Source organism: Mytilus galloprovincialis, chromosome 12, assembly GCF_965363235.1.
Source record: "Mytilus galloprovincialis chromosome 12, xbMytGall1.hap1.1, whole genome shotgun sequence".
NCBI classification, from domain to species: Eukaryota; Metazoa; Mollusca; class Bivalvia; order Mytilida; family Mytilidae; genus Mytilus; species Mytilus galloprovincialis.
In genome coordinates, this window is record NC_134849.1 from 165,407 (window position 1) to 182,458 (window position 17,052).

The 17,052-nt window shown below is 35.8% G+C and overlaps 1 protein-coding gene across 3 annotated transcripts in view; it reads right to left on the reverse strand.

Moving 5' to 3' along the window:
• LOC143054461 (uncharacterized) overlaps nt 1–17,052 on the reverse strand; it is a 261,664-nt gene that overhangs the window by 46,759 nt on the left and 197,853 nt on the right. The window contains exons 1-3 of one of the 3 annotated variants that reach the window (XM_076227469.1): nt 13,734–13,855; nt 6,344–6,503; nt 2,054–2,167 (exon numbers count right to left, since the gene is read on the reverse strand). The exons of 1 other annotated variant lie outside the window; for it this stretch is intronic. The gene's annotated coding sequence lies outside the window, so the exon portion shown is untranslated. Of the gene's footprint in view, nt 1–2,053; nt 2,168–6,343; nt 6,504–13,733; nt 13,856–17,052 lie in introns of those variants that run through there. One more of the 3 variants, XM_076227468.1, reaches the window with a different exon arrangement.

The window sequence follows — 17,052 nt, forward strand, 5'->3', positions numbered from 1 at the left end:
GATTTCTATTTACTTAAACTAAAGTTATAGTGCGAAAACCAAGAAAATGCTTATTTGGGCCCTTTTTGGCCCTTTATTCCTAAAATGTTGGGACCAAAACTCCCAAAATCAATCCCAACCTTCCTTTTGTGGTCATAAACCTTGTGTTAAAATTTCATTGATTTCTATTCACTTTTACCAAAGTTAGAGTGCGAAAACTAAAAGTATTCGGACGACGACGACGACGCAGGACGACGACGCCAACGTGATAGCAATATACGACCAAAAAATTAAAATTTTTGCGGTCGTATAAAAAGTAAAGGATGTATACTGCCTCTTTGAAACATGTAACATACATTTATATGTTATCACAGTTTTTTGATATTTTAGCCCAAAATAACGTCATGTATGTTATTTTTCTCTAATAACTTACACTGTGTATCATCGTACAGTGGATATAGGTACTAACCAAGCGGTCATGATCAATTTTGAACTGACACGGTAACAAAATCTTTGTTTTGTTTTATGAACATTTAGTGTACATTTCTAAACATCTGAAATTCCTGCTCCAAAATAATTTTCACATCAATTTTTTCCTATTTATAAGACAACTTTTATATTTTAGTTAGAACAATTAACTTGTAAATGCACAAATAGTTGTGAATGTCAACACCAACTTTTAATTTCGATACAATTGTCGAGACATTTACATGTTTTACCTGAAAGAAGGCTAATACAGGGCAACAGTAATAGTTACCAATCATAAACCTACCTGTGATTACTCCTTCCTTGAAATTTTTGGGGTAATAAACGAGTATGAAAATTTTGTTTTTGTGTACGGTGTACAGCAACCTAACTAATTATGCACCGTACAGAAGGATTTATGTGGTCAGATAAACACCGTACACAACGCTTCTTATCTGAATAAAATATCGAAAAAAAAACATAAGCATGAAAGATTGCAATGCCAATTATTGATACAACTATACTTATTACACACACACAGTCAGTGATATTGTTTGTCTTAAATTACTGGAGAATAAAAGCTTTTTCCCCTGGAGAAGAATCCCAATTTGAAAAAAAATGGCTTAAAATTATTCCCAAAAAGACAACTTTTTTCCCAAACAGTGCAGTCTCAATAGTAATTGTGCAAGATTACAAACTAAAAAACACTCATTTAAACATTTTTCATGCCTAAAATGACTATATGTGCAGATATGAGGGTCTATTTATGTATCATCACTGACAACAAGGGGTATTATTTCAAATGAGAGTTTACCTCTTGAAAGAGGGTCTGCAAATTGAAGTTCCAGTCAAATTCATGGTTTATTATAAATTTCCCAATTAGCAATGATTAGATAAAAATGACGCATATTTTCCCAATAAAAAAAGGTAGAGGTAGTTTTGAAAAAAGCCAACAATATCACTGGCTTTCTATCAAAAAAAGAGTTGCAATTAATATAGAATTATATTGGATGAGACGAGTGCCAACTTCTTTGAAAAGTATTTGCACATGTTTTTAGTAATGGTTCTTGTTTTGGGTAAATAATGAGACATTTCTAATTATCAACCTACGACCAAATCATTTCTTAAAACAACAATTATGTTTAGATTGAGGTACACATTGATATTATGTGAACAAAACACAGATTTTCGTTACAGTGTGAGGTCAAATCAATAACGCCCGCTTGGTTAGTACCTATATCCGTTGTACTGATGATACACAGTGATTTATTTAAGTTAGACCCTTGACTGAATAAGGAGTTGTCTGACAATTTTGGTAGAAGAAAGACTAGCTACATGTAGACATGGTAGATATATATATATAATAGATCTGGACATCCAAATATTTCTGCATTATCAGATTTTCTCTAATTATAATAATTTTCATATAAATATCTTACCCCACATGTACTATCTTAATCCTTGGTGGCAAAGTTGGTTGTAAGGATTGAGAATCCAACATACCTTTTTTAAACTTAAGCTACCCCAAAGAAATGATTGATGACAAGTTTGGTTCCAGTTGTCCAAGTAATTTCAAAGGAGAAGCTAACGCAAAATTATACAAACTTACAAAGGAAGATTATCAAGTGATGAGAACTGTCAACTGGTCCTGTTTACCTACTGGTTCCCAGATATGATCCAAATGGGTCAATATCCCTAATGCACCTCAGAGTGAGGAACTCAACTATAAATAGAAATAAAAAAAAACTGTATGGCATGCATGAAATTGGACATCATGCTATTTTTAGTACTTGATTCAGAGCATAAACATTTGTGATTTTTTTAAGAGCAGGAGTCAGTTTCCAGAGGCAGATTTAGAGGGACCAGGGTGCCCCCCCCCCCTTTTGTTGGAAACATTTGGTAGATTATATAGGGAATCACTGAAGCATGACTGGAGTGGCCCCTTCTTAGGCAGTCAGTGGACCCCCCCCCCCCCCCCACACCTTTATGAAAATGTCTGGTTTGTCACTGGTTTCACAAAGAAACTTACGACTAAGATTGATCGTAAGTATACTGAATTGTTCATGACTTACGATCAATCTTGGTTGTAAGTTTTTTTGTGAAATCGACTTACAAAGACTATACAATAATGATGTAAAAACTTTGGAGTTATTAAATGTTTGTACTGAACTGAATTTCCAGAGAACTTAAGGACTTTTCACTTGCTCAAGCGGCATCACAAATAGTACAAGTGTGGATTGGTAACCCCCATTGACAGAAACAAGTGTGGATTGGTAACCCCCATTGACAGACACAAGTGTGGATTGGTAACCCCCATTGACAGAAACAAGTGTGGATTGGTAACCCCCATTGACAGACACAAGTGTGGATTGGTAACCCCCATTGACAGACACAAGTGTGGATTGGTAACCCCCATTGACAGACACAAGTGTGGATTGGTAACCCCCATTGACAGACACAAGTGTGGATTGGTAACCCTCATTGACAGACACAAATGTGGATTGGTAACCCCCATTGACATGGTAACCCCCATTGACAGAAACAAGTGTGGATTGGTAACCCTCATTGACAGACATAAGTGGGGATTGGTAACCTCCATTGACAGAAACAAGTGTGGATTGGTAACCCCCATTGACAGAAACAAGTGTGGATTGGTAACCCCCATTGACAGACACAAGTGTGGATTGGTAACCCCCATTGACAGAAACAAGTGTGGATTGGTAACCCCCATTGACAGAAACAAGTGTGGATAGGTAACCCCCATTGACAGAAACAAGTGTGGATTGGTAACCCCCATTGACAGAAACAAGTGTGGATTGGTAACCCCCATTGACAGACACAAGTGTGGATTGGTAACCCTCATTGACAGACACAAGTGTGGATTGGTAACCCCCATTGACAGACACAAGTGTGGATAGGTAACCCCCATTGACAGAAACAAGTGTGGATTGGTAACCCCCATTGACAGACACAAGTGTGGATTGGTAACCCCCATTGACAGAAACAAGTGTGGATAGGTAACCCCCATTGACAGACACAAGTGTGGATTGGTAACCCTCATTGACAGACACAAGTGTGGATTGGTAACCTCTATTGACAGACACAAGTGTGGATTGGTAACCCCCATTGACAGAAACCAGTGTGGATTGGTAACCTCCATTGACAGAAACAAGTGTGGATTGGTAACCCCATTGACAGAAACAAGTGTGGATTGGTAACCCCCATTGACAGACACAAGTGTGGATAGGTAACCCCCATTGACAGAAACAAGTGTGGATTGGTAACCCCCATTGACAGAAACAAGTGTGGATTGGTAACCCTCATTGACAGACACAAGTGTGGATTGGTAACCCTCATTGACAGACACAAGTGTGGATTGGTAACCTCCATTGACAGACACAAGTGTGGATTGGTAACCCCCATTGACAGAAACAAGTGTGGATTGGTAACCCCCATTGACAGAAACAAGTGTGGATTGGTAACCCCCATTGACAGACACAAGTGTGGATTGGTAACCCCCATTGACAGACACAAGTGTGGATTGGTAACCCCCATTGACAGACACAAGTGTGGATTGGTAACCCCCATTGACAGACACAAGTGTGGATTGGTAACCCCCATTGACAGACACAAGTGTGGATTGGTAACCCCCATTGACAGACACAAGTGTGGATTGGTAACCCTCATTGACAGACACAAATGTGGATTGGTAACCCCCATTGACATGGTAACCCCCATTGACAGAAACAAGTGTGGATTGGTAACCCTCATTGACAGACATAAGTGGGGATTGGTAACCTCCATTGACAGAAACAAGTGTGGATTGGTAACCCCCATTGACAGAAACAAGTGTGGATTGGTAACCCCCATTGACAGACACAAGTGTGGATTGGTAACCCCCATTGACAGAAACAAGTGTGGATTGGTAACCCCCATTGACAGAAACAAGTGTGGATAGGTAACCCCCATTGACAGAAACAAGTGTGGATTGGTAACCCCCATTGACAGAAACAAGTGTGGATTGGTAACCCCCATTGACAGACACAAGTGTGGATTGGTAACCCTCATTGACAGACACAAGTGTGGATTGGTAACCCCCATTGACAGACACAAGTGTGGATAGGTAACCCCCATTGACAGAAACAAGTGTGGATTGGTAACCCCCATTGACAGACACAAGTGTGGATTGGTAACCCCCATTGACAGAAACAAGTGTGGATAGGTAACCCCCATTGACAGAAACAAGTGTGGATTGGTAACCCTCATTGACAGACACAAGTGTGGATTGGTAACCTCTATTGACAGACACAAGTGTGGATTGGTAACCCCCATTGACAGAAACAAGTGTGGATTGGTAACCTCCATTGACAGAAACAAGTGTGGATTGGTAACCCCATTGACAGAAACAAGTGTGGATTGGTAACCCCCATTGACAGACACAAGTGTGGATAGGTAACCCCCATTGACAGAAACAAGTGTGGATTGGTAACCCCCATTGACAGAAACAAGTGTGGATTGGTAACCCTCATTGACAGACACAAGTGTGGATTGGTAACCCTCATTGACAGACACAAGTGTGGATTGGTAACCTCCATTGACAGACACAAGTGTGGATTGGTAACCCCCATTGACAGAAACAAGTGTGGATTGGTAACCCCCATTGACAGAAACAAGTGTGGATTGGTAACCCTCATTGACAGACACAAGTGTGGATTGGTAACCTCCATTGACAGAAACAAGTGTGGATTGGTAACCCCCATTGACAGAAACAAGTGTGGATTGGTAACCCCCATTGACAGAAACAAGTGCCTGTGTTTCAAACGTCTTTCCTGAATGGGCATTGTGATAAAATTAAGACAAAACTTTTATGGTTGTACTGCATCTTTAAATTTTGTCAATCAGTCATGCTTTTCTTCTTAGGCTGAGTAAGAACCTTCTTCCAATTTTACAATATGGACAGAGAAATTGAAGAAAAAGCTACCATTGTCGCCTACAGGAAACGAATTACACATCTTGACCCATTAAGCTTCTAGAAACACCACTTAAGAATTTTTTTAACAGTATAAATGCAGTTGGATGGCGATCAAAATAAATTATTATGAAGACTCAAACTAAAATATCAGGTGTTAGTATAAACTTTTATATAAAGCTTAATTAATCTGTAAGGTAATGGAGGCATTAAATTTAGTCTTTCAAGTCCCAATTCCCAACTCTATATCTTTTACAAATGTTTTAAGAGTTCAACGTGCATTTTTTTTTCTTTGATTTTTTTTTTTAACATTTAATATAAAAATGAAGATGTGGTATGATTGCCAATGAGACAACTATCCACAAAAGACCAAAATGACACAGACATTAACAACTATAGGTCACCGTACGGCCTTCAACAATGAGCAAAGCCCATACCCCATTTTCAGCTATAAAAGGCCCAGATAATACAATGTAAAACAATTCTAACGAGAAAACTAACGGCCTTATTTATGTAAAAAAAAGAATGAACGAAAAACAAATATGTAACACATAAACAAACGACAACCACTGAATTACAGGCTCCTGACTCGGGACAGGCATGCACATACATAAATAATGTGGCGGGGTTAAACATGTTAGCAGGATCCCAACCCTCCCCTAACCTGGGACAGTGGTATAACAGTACAACATAAGAACGAACTATAAAAATCAGTTGAAAAAGGCTTAACTCATCAGATGGACAAAAATACAAGTGGAGGTAAACAATTTTTATTGCACATCTGTTGTTTAACAATTTACTCTGATAACAGAGTTAAGTTATTAAGTATCCCTATAATAAATATAAGCTACTGACTTTGAAGGAGATTAAGATCAGTAAAAAGTAATCTAAGTACAGAGTATAAACCTAAAATTCAAAGGTATAAATCACCTGTTTATGGAACATCACCTTGCTCTCAGAAATTTAGGATCCTTTTGCAATATTTATTTTGATCATCGACACAGTTATCATGGTTACTTGACCTGTTGTGCAGGATTGGTTATTATCCAGAACATATTGTCTATTTCACACAAGCAGTGACAAGTGCAACCTAAAAAGTAAAGCAAAATTTGTCAAAATTTTCATTTTATTCTACCAATGATCGGAGCTTATTTGCCTTTTTTTGTATTTTATTTGACCCCCTTGGAGGTCTGTTGGTAGCATGCTCTCCTTGAGAGTGTCAGATCACAAGCTTGGTCATACCACAGACTTGGTATTTGCTGCTTTTCGCTAAGCAAGCAACATTTAGGAGTAAGACAAAGATGCAAAGACTAATTGTCTCAGAGTTCAGTGGCGGATCCAGGGGGGGGGGGAGGGGGGTTGGAACCCTTTTTTTTGGCCGATCAACGCATTTGAATGGGAGCATATATTTGGAACCCCCCCTTTACTCTGGGTTGGGAACCCCCCTTTTTAAAATGGCTGGATAGGGTGACACATCTTCCTGTGTGCTGTTACCTTGTGAACCAGCACATTAAAACCCAGCTCAGCAGGTCTATAGCTAGTACAAGGCAAGGTTTATATGAATATCATATTCTCATGTTCTCCTCCGGAACATGCATTTAATGTGCCACTGGACCTTAAACAGTAATCATGCAATCCAACTTTTTAATCATGCTTTATAAAATTGACTGATGATCTCTTTAAAGTGTGTCAACAGTGCTTACTTATCATTCCATTAGTTTCACAAAGCTTATACCACCATGACCACAGTATAGAATGTAAAACAAAAATTTACTGTCTGTCATTAATTTATGTATCATAGATTGTAATTTTGCTTATTTTTCTTCTGTTACCTATTCTGACATCGGACTGGGATTTCTCAAGATGTGGTGAGTGCCAATGAGACAACTCTCCATCCGAATAACAATTTTAAACCAGGTGCTCCGCAGGGCGCAGCTTTATACGACCGCAGAGGTCAATCCCTGAACAGTTGGGGCAGGTATGGGAAAAACATTTAAGCATGATACAGCTCCGAATTTGGATTGTGATCAAATTTTTGACATTATATGGGGTTTTTACACAAAACAAATGTCAAGCCACTCCATCATCATCATCATCTCAATTCAAATTTTAAATGGACTTTGCAAAACCATAAACACTCATTTAAATACATCAGAAAATTATAAAAATAGAAAATGACATGATAGTCATGTCTGGCAAATTTCCAACATACATTATCTAAAAACATTTTAGAAAAGATAAGGAACTAGAGGCTCTAAAGAGCCTGTGTCGCTCACCTTGGTCTTGTGCATATTAAATAATGGACACGGATAAATTCATGACAAAATTGTGTTTTGGTGATAGTGATGTGTTTGTAGATCTTACTTTACTGAACATTCTTGTTGCTACAATTATCTCTGTCTATAATGAACTTGGCCCAGCAATTACAGTGGAAAATATTTTCTATAAATTTACAAAAATTTATGAAAAATGTTAAAAATTAACTATAAAGGGCAATAACTCCTTAAGGGGTCAATTGACTATTTTGGTCATGTAAACTTATTTGTAGATCTTATTTTGCTGAACGTTATTGCTGTATACAGTTTATCTCTATCTATAACATGTATAATAATATTCAAGATAATAACAAAAAACGGCAAAATTTCCTTAAAATTACCAATTCAGGACAGTAACCGAACAACGGGTTGTCCGATCCATGTGAAAACATCAGGGCAGATAGATCTTGACCTGATAAACAATTAAACGCTGTCAGATTTTCTCTTAATGCTTCGGTTTTTGAGTTATATAATATAAGCCAAAAACTGCATTTTACCCCTATGTTCTATTATTAGCCGTGGCAGCCATTTTGGTTGATTGGCCAGGTCACGCCACACATTTTTTAAACAAATTACCCCAATGATGATTGTGGCAAAGTTTAGTTTAATTTGGCCCAGTAGTTTCAGAGAAGAAGATTTTTGTAAAAGATTACTAAGATTTACGAAAAAATGGTTAAAAATTGACTATAAAGGGCAATAACTCCTTCAGGGGTCAACTGACCATTTTGGTCATGCTGACTTATTTGTAAATCTTACTTTGCTGAACATTATTGCTGTTTACAGTTTATCTCTATCTATAATAATATTCAAGATAATAACCAAAAACAGCAAAATTCCCTAAAAATTACAAATTCAGGGGCAGCAACCCAACAACGGGTTGTCCGATTCATCTGAAAATTTCAGGACAGATAGATCTTGACCTGATAAACACTTTTACTGTGTCAGATTTGCTCTAAATGCTTTGAATTTGAGTTATAAGCCAAAAACTGCATTTTACCCCTATGTTCTATTTTTAGCCATGGCGGCCATCTTGGTTGGTTGGCCGGATCACACCACACATTTTTTAAACTAGATACCCCAATGATGATTGTGGCCAAGTTTGGTTTAATTTGGCCCAGTAGTTTCAGAGGAGAAGATTTTTGTAAAAGTTAACGACGACGGACAACGACGGACGACGACGGACGCCGACGGACAACGCCGACGGACGCCAAGTGATGGGAAAAGCTTCATCAGCAACATTTTATATTGGCAAATTTCCAATGAAGTTATTTACATAAAGTTATTGGCAAATAAAAATAGAAAATGACATCATAGTCATGTCTGGCAAATTTCCAACATATATTATCTAAAAATATTTTAGATAAGATAAGGAAAAAAAAACTTCATCAGCAACATTTTATATTGGCAAATTTCCAATGAAGTTATTTACATAAAGTTATTGGCAAATAAAAATAGACAAGAGGCTGTCACAATGACAGCAAACCAGATTTATTAATATTTATTTGTGTCCTGGCAATATCACAAGAACCATTACTGATGAATGGTGAAAGTGAAAATCGTCAATATCCAATTTGACCATCACTTAGTTGTCAGTAACAACATATTAAAATTTTAAAAGCTTTGGCTGAACGGTTCATGAATTAATGCACGGACAAGTTCCATTTGATTGCCGCCCGCCCGACTGCCCGACCGCCCGCCGTACATCCCCAAATCAATAACCGATATTTTTGTCACAAAAATCCGGTTAAAAATGACATCAAAGTCATGTCTGGCAAATTTCCAACATATATTATCAACTACTATTCTATACAAAGAAAGATAACTCCAATTGAAAATTAATTGCTATTGCACAATATTGTGCAATTAGATATTTCTTGCTATTGTGCAATACTGTGCAATTGAAGATTTCTTGCTATTGCACAATACTTGATATGGAATCCTGATTTGGACCAACTTGAAAACTGGACCCATAATCAAAAATCAAAGTACATGTTTAGATAAAGCATATCAAATTAGCCCAAGAATTTAATTTTTGTTAAAATCAAGCTTCCCCGGCGAGAAGAAATTCATGACTTCATGAACTATCATGAATGGTTCATGAATGTTCATGAATGGTACATGAAAATTCATAAATAATTCATAAATGAAGGTTCATGAATTTAATTCATGAACTGTTCATTAAAAGTATTTTATGAATGTTCATGAAGTTTTGATGAATCACTAGCTGCTCATAAAAATTCATGAAATGTTCATTAAAAGTATTTATGAATGTTCATGAAGTTTTGATGAATCACCAGATGTTCATAAAAATTCATGAAATGTTCATTAAAAGTATTTATGAATGTTCATGAAGTTTTGATGAATCAGTAGCTGCTCATAAAAATTCATGAAATGTTCATTAAAAGTATTTTATGAATGTTCATGAAGTTTTGATGAATCACGAGCTGATCATTGAAATTCTTGAAATGTTCATCTGTCATATGCATGTGTTATGAATAATAGATGATTTAGTAACTGGTAACACTGCGTGTGGGACTGTCACTGCTGTTACTGGTTTGCTGCAAGAAGGTTTTTTTACTCTTCCTTTCCCTAAACTGCTAAAGATGTAAATTCTGATTTTCTCCAAGTTCACATATGTGCCTTTCTATTAATTGTCGTCCGGCATATAAATAACTTAGAAAAATATCAGATCAATGATAGATAGGCCCAACGACAGACGTTTCTCAACGTATGTACAATGTAAACAAACCTTGACCTCGTGGTTTTAATCGTACTGAACAGTTCGGCCCTAAAAATACCTTCCAAGTGAGTCCACTTGTTTATTCACATGTGCCGTTTAAACTAAAGATTTTTTTTTTATTATACTTAATAAAACTGCATATTAATAAATATTTGTTTGCGACACCCTTGATTTATTTTCATACTTCCGTTACGGCACAGATCAACTTCTGGCCGATATTATCTGGGGCGAGATTGTCACAGTCTCAACGTCAGCGTAAGTGCACTCTTGGGTAATACGTCACCAAAATGGAGATTACGCTGATGGAAACACGGAAAAGACATTTCCAGTCAGAAAGATTTCAGATAAGTGCATTACAAATTTAATTTAACATGACAGACATGTGTATATTATTATAAAATATAATTTGTTGAGGAAATATAATTTTTTTATGGTTTCTTTGAGCAAAGCAACATCAGAAAGTCTGAAAGCATATTTGAAAATTTATTTTTAATTATATAAACAAAATGAATAATTGTTTCCACATATGATTATTGGTAGTTACCTAAAATTTATAGTTTTTGAATTGTTTGAATTGTTCTTTTGTGAAAATAATAAGTAGCCAGTTTTTTTAATCTTCAGGGGATAAAAAGGGGGAGGGTTTTGAAATGAATTTGATTCATTAACAGCTTCAGATGTAGTGTATAAACAGGCAACAACATTTCAATTGAATTTTATTGCTTTAAAACATCTAGAACAATTGATTCTTTGTGGATTTTTTTTATACTTTTAGGGGATTGAATGATTAAATATCAAACTGGAGCTGCCAGTTTTGATAGTAAAACAGATTCCGTGGAGATTTTAGTTACATTTATTCAGCGATTCTACTTGGAAGAACAGAGACAACAAAATATTACAGAAAGAAGCAGAAACTTTACATGTATCCTTTTATATTATTATATCTGACGCATAGTTACTTTAGTTTTAATATTGGGTGGGTACAGGTGCAGATCCAGCCATTTTAAAAAAGGTGTGGGGTTCAAACTATGTACTATAAACCCTTTCATATGCATTGATCTTGCTAAAAAAGGGTGGGTTCCAATCCCCCCCAGAATCCTCTCCTTGACAGTAATTTACCCCTGTGAGATGATAATGAATAATTCATGAATATGCATGAACATTTCATGAACTGTTCATGAACAGATTTCATGAACAGTTCATCATATCTTCATGAACATTTGATGAGCAATTCATGAACTGAAAATCGACAGTAATGTTCATGAACTTTAATGTTCATGAACAATTCATGAACAAGAAAGGTTCATGAACATTTAAATGTTCATGAACAACAATGATCATGAACCCTTTCTTGTTCATGAATTGTTCATGAACATTAAAGTTCATGAACATTACTGTCGATTTTCAGTTCATGAATTGTTCATCAAATGTTCATGAAGATATGATGAACTGTTCATGAAATCTGTTCATGAACAGTTCATGAAATGTTCATGCATATTCATGAATTATTCATTATCATCTCACAGGGGTTAGTTTAATTTTGGACCCTTTGGACCTTAATGTAGACCAATTTGAAAACTGGACCAAAAAATAAGAATCTACATACACAGTTAGATTTGGCATATCAAAGAACCCATTTATTCAATTTTTGATGAAATCAAACAAAGTTTAATTTTGGACCCCCATTTGGACCAACTTGAAAACTAGGCCAATAATTAAAAATCTAAGTACATTTTTAAATTCAGCATATCAAAGAACCCCAAGGATTCAATTTTTGTTAAAATCAAACTAAGTTTAATTTTGGACCCTTTGGACCTTAATGTAGACCAATTTGAAAACGGGACCAAAAATTAAGAATCTACATACATAGTTAGATTCGGCATATCAAAGAACCCAAATTATTCAATTTTTGATGAAATCACACAAAGTTCAATTTTGGACCCTTTGGGCCCCTTATTCCTAAACTGTTGGGACCAAAACTCCCAACCTTCCTTTTATGGTCACAAACCTTGTGTTTAAATTTCATAGATTTCTATTTACTTATACTAAAGTTATTGTGCGAAAACCAAGAATAATGCTTATTTGGGCCCTTTATTGGCCCTTAATTCCTAAACTGTTGGAACCAAAACTCCCAAAGACAATCCCAACCGTCCTTTTGTGGTCATAAACCTTGTGTCAAAATTTTCTATTCACTTAAACTAAAGTTATAGTGCGAAAACCAAAAAAATGCTTATTTGGGCCCTTTTTGGCCCCTAATTCCTAAAATGTTGGGACCAAAACTCCTCACTTTTACTAAAGTTAGAGTGCGAAAAGAAAAAGTATTGGGAAGACGACGACGACGACGCAGGACGACGACAGACGACGACGACGCCAACGTGATAGCAATATACGACCAAAAAATTAAAATTTTTGCAGTCGTATAAAAAAGTGAACAATTATCTATAGGTCAATGTACGCCCTTCAACACGGAGCCTTGGCTCACACCGAAAAACAAGCTTTAAAGCTATATGTTCATACTGAGTTTTATTGTGTGTATTACTGTGTGTTTGTTTATTCGACATTGACTAGAGGTATAGGGGGATGGTTGAGATCTCATAAAATTTGTATAACCCCGTCCCATTTTTGCACCTGGCCTTTGTTAGTCTTGTATGCTTTTTTTAATTTTAGTTCATTTATCTGTTTTGGAGGGGTTTAGTATGACGTCCCTTTTCACTGAACTAGTACACAATTTTATTTAGGGGCAAACTGAAGCCCGCCTCTGGGTGCTGGATTTTCTTGCTGTGTTGAAGACTTGGTCCGTTTTCTGCTCTTTAGTCAGGTTGTTGTCTCTTTGACATGTTCCCCATTTCCAACCTCAATTTTACATAAATTTCTATGTTGATGGTGTAAGATAAAATAATAAAGCTTTTAAGCTGCATTTTAATGTTTAATATTATGGATTAATTTAATATATGCATGCTTTTCCTCTGTAACACATTCAGCTATATGTGCTCCAACAATGGAGGGATTTACATTAAGAAGAAAGTGCACAAGTGTGCACAGAAACGAAAGTTGTCCAATCATTATTTCTAGCGTCTTAGATATATGCCATTGATTTCTTCTTCCATATTCTGCCCACATTCTGCATGTAAAATATTGTGGCAAGTTGTGCATGGATAAAAACTGGTTAAATGATGGTGTCTTGTTGGTATCCAGGATAATTTATAAGTGTTGATTTGTCATTTGAAGACGTAGTGAAAGAACAGATTGTAAATAATCTCTTTCTTACCTTGTTTCTTTTGAAGTTTACATAATAAATGTTTTCTGCAGAGCAAATATCATGAAGTTCGAGGAGGAATTTTACCAGGAAGATATTTACGTAGCGAATCCTACGTAGCTTCTCGAGGTACTAAGGGGAAATAACATATTTAATATTAAAACACGTGCGAGTTCTTTCCGCGCAATAATTCAAATGGGATGTAAAAAGGAAGAAAAGCTTGGTTTAAAATTAAAAAAAACAGTCTCTTTAGATAATTCCTGCAGTATGCTTGAAAAATTATTTGATACTTTAGTTGTTCCAATAACTCTTTATGGAAGTGAAGTTTGGGGTGTAAGCCAAGTGTTCAAAGATTCAGATCCATTTGAACATTTACATATTAAATTTATTAAAGAAATTTTAGGAGTACAGTGCAAAACAACAAATGTAGCCTGTTTAACTGAGACAAACAGAATCCCTTTGTACTTTAAAATTCACCTTTCAGCTATAAAATTTCTAAACCACATTGTAAACTCTCCTAACACTTTAGTCCATAAAATATATAATAATGTAGAGAAAACAAGTAAATGGGTTAACATTGTAAAAGACTGGTTAAATAAATTAGGTTTTGGTCATCTCACTTTTAATACTTTTAATTTAAAATATCACATAAATAGTATCCAACAAAGAATCTATGACCAGGCTTATCAAATTATGAATTGTTCTATTAATAAATGTGAAAAATTAAATTTCTTTTGTCATACTAAAAGAATTAGAAAAAGGCCCCCATATATTGATATATGTAAATTCAAAACCGACCGATCAGTTTTCAGTAAATTTAAACTAAGTGCGCATTCCCTAGCAATTGAAAGAGGGCGTTATACCAACATTGAAAGAAATAAACGCATTTGCTTATCCTGTAACAGACAAGAAATTGAGGATGAATACCATTTCTTCTCAATCTGTCCATGCTATAAATCATTAAGGGATACCTATATACAAAATATTAATAAAAATCTTAATTTCAATTTTATTAAATTGCAGTCCACTATAACACTAAATCATTTGACTGTACTTTTAAATAGCAGTCTACCAGTCATTATAAAAATCACCATAAAGTATATTAATGATTGTCTTTTATTAAGAACATCTGTGTAACTTTTTTTAATATGCAACCTAATTTTTGTTTGTGTTCTTTTTTATAATTGTTCATGAACATTAACAATGTGTAAACTGTTGATATTTATAGCCTTTTTCTTCTTCGCTGTGAATACCACTGTCACTCTAATATAGTTATAATCAATTTAACTATTGTCAGTTTATTCAGAGACATATAATACAATTATATGTCTAATACAATTATATGTCTCTGGTTTATTGTTTTAATTTTGTATGCCATAACCATTTAATGTAAATGTGTTTGTGCGAATAAAATATTGTCTATATTGTCTATTGTAAACTTTAAATAATGCGTCTTTGGTCAACAACTTGTCATAAAACAACACAAGGATTATTAAAAATACCAACAAGACCATAAGATCTATTGTTTCCTAACTCACGATGGGGTAGCCCAATTATTAAAGGTGGTATGGGTGTCCCCCTTGGAGGGGTCGCCCCGATATTCCGACGGGGTCGTCCCGATAGTTCGACACGCATTAGTCCGACAATCATTGGTCCGACACTCATTAGTCCGACACTCGATAGTCCGACACTCAATAGTCCGACACTCGATCATTTTCCACTACCTTGAAAAACAAGTGTGGACACACTGAAATGTCTTGCCTGTATAACGTTAAATTTAAATGATCAATGTCAGGGGCGGATCCAGCCATTTTAAAAAAGGGGGTGTCTGTGTTCCCAACCCAAGGTACATGTCCCTATACAAATGCATAGATCGGCCAAAAAAAGGGGGTCCAACCCACGACCCCCCCCCCCCCCCCCCCCACACACACACATGAGGTCGAGGTGAGATATACCCTTTCAGACAAACGTGTATATATAAAAAAGGAGATTTGGTGTACTTGCCAATGAGACAACTCTAAACAAGAGACCAAATGACACAGAAATTAACAACTATAGGTCACCGTACGGCCTTCAACAATGAGCAAAGCCAAATTAATGTACAAATATATGAAAGACAAAGGCCAGATATACAATCATTTCATACTCCAAATATAGTTAACATATTACTTATAATAAAAGTGAAATTAACATTGCAAAAATCTGAACTATCCCAGTCTCTCTTTCTGTTACAGAAGTCGCAAGCGAGACACTAAATACAAAAAGATGTGATGTAATTTCCAATGAGACAACTCTTCATAGGAGACCAAATAACACAGTAATTAACAACTATAGGCCACCTTACGGCCTTAACTGACTTTAACCTTGCAATGTACTTTTTAAAAATTATGCCAATTCTAAATTAAGTGAACAATAAGACTGAGATAAAACCCAATTTATCATACAATTAATAAAAACCTCATCAAAGGAACATGTGTACTAAGTTTCAAGTTGATACAAGTACTGCTTCATAATAAACCACATTGACTAAAAATCTGTTCGCACGAACAGACGAACGAACTTACGGACAAACGAACATCTGGACAATCGGTCGTACGAATGAACGGACAGACGAACGAACTAGACAATTTAATGCCCATGTACAATCGTAAAAAAGGAGGGTGGGTGTAATAGATGAAAGCCACAGTAAACTCAGATTTGAAATAAATGTAGATGCGTAATGACTGGTCTTAAGGTCAATTAAGAATGTCACGTTCTGCTGGACTTTTTAGAATTACGAACACAAACTTGTAAGATATGTTTTATTTCAACTTTTATTACACCACCGACAAACGGCTAAACGTCTCAGTCATTTCAGTTAAATTGGGCAACAGTGTACACCATGGCGTCCCAGTACTGATTAAGTGTTCTCTGTCCATTTCTGTAGGAATTCGTTAAACGATCTATCCTTTCTTGAAGAAGGCGGTACTTCCTGTTTCGAACGGGTGGTCGATCGCCTCGTCTAACGGCTGCAACGGACAAGGCTCCCCTTCTTTCTTCTGTTTTTAACTTCTTCAAAAAGTACCACAAGTTTGGATGACGTCTGCCAACTACTGCGTTCCATCTCTTGTTGAAAGCTGAAAAATATTTATAATGAATTTTCAAAGGAAAAACAGAAAGTTTTTTTGTGACCCAATTCTGATTTAGTAGTTAGCAAGGATTAAATAACACATTTCATTTTTATATTCAGTGAAATACAAAAAAAACCTCTTACAATCATGAGATACTGAATTTAAGCATTTTTGCTTTCTGAATTTCGGGTATGATTGTTACACGGAAGCTTTTATGAAAA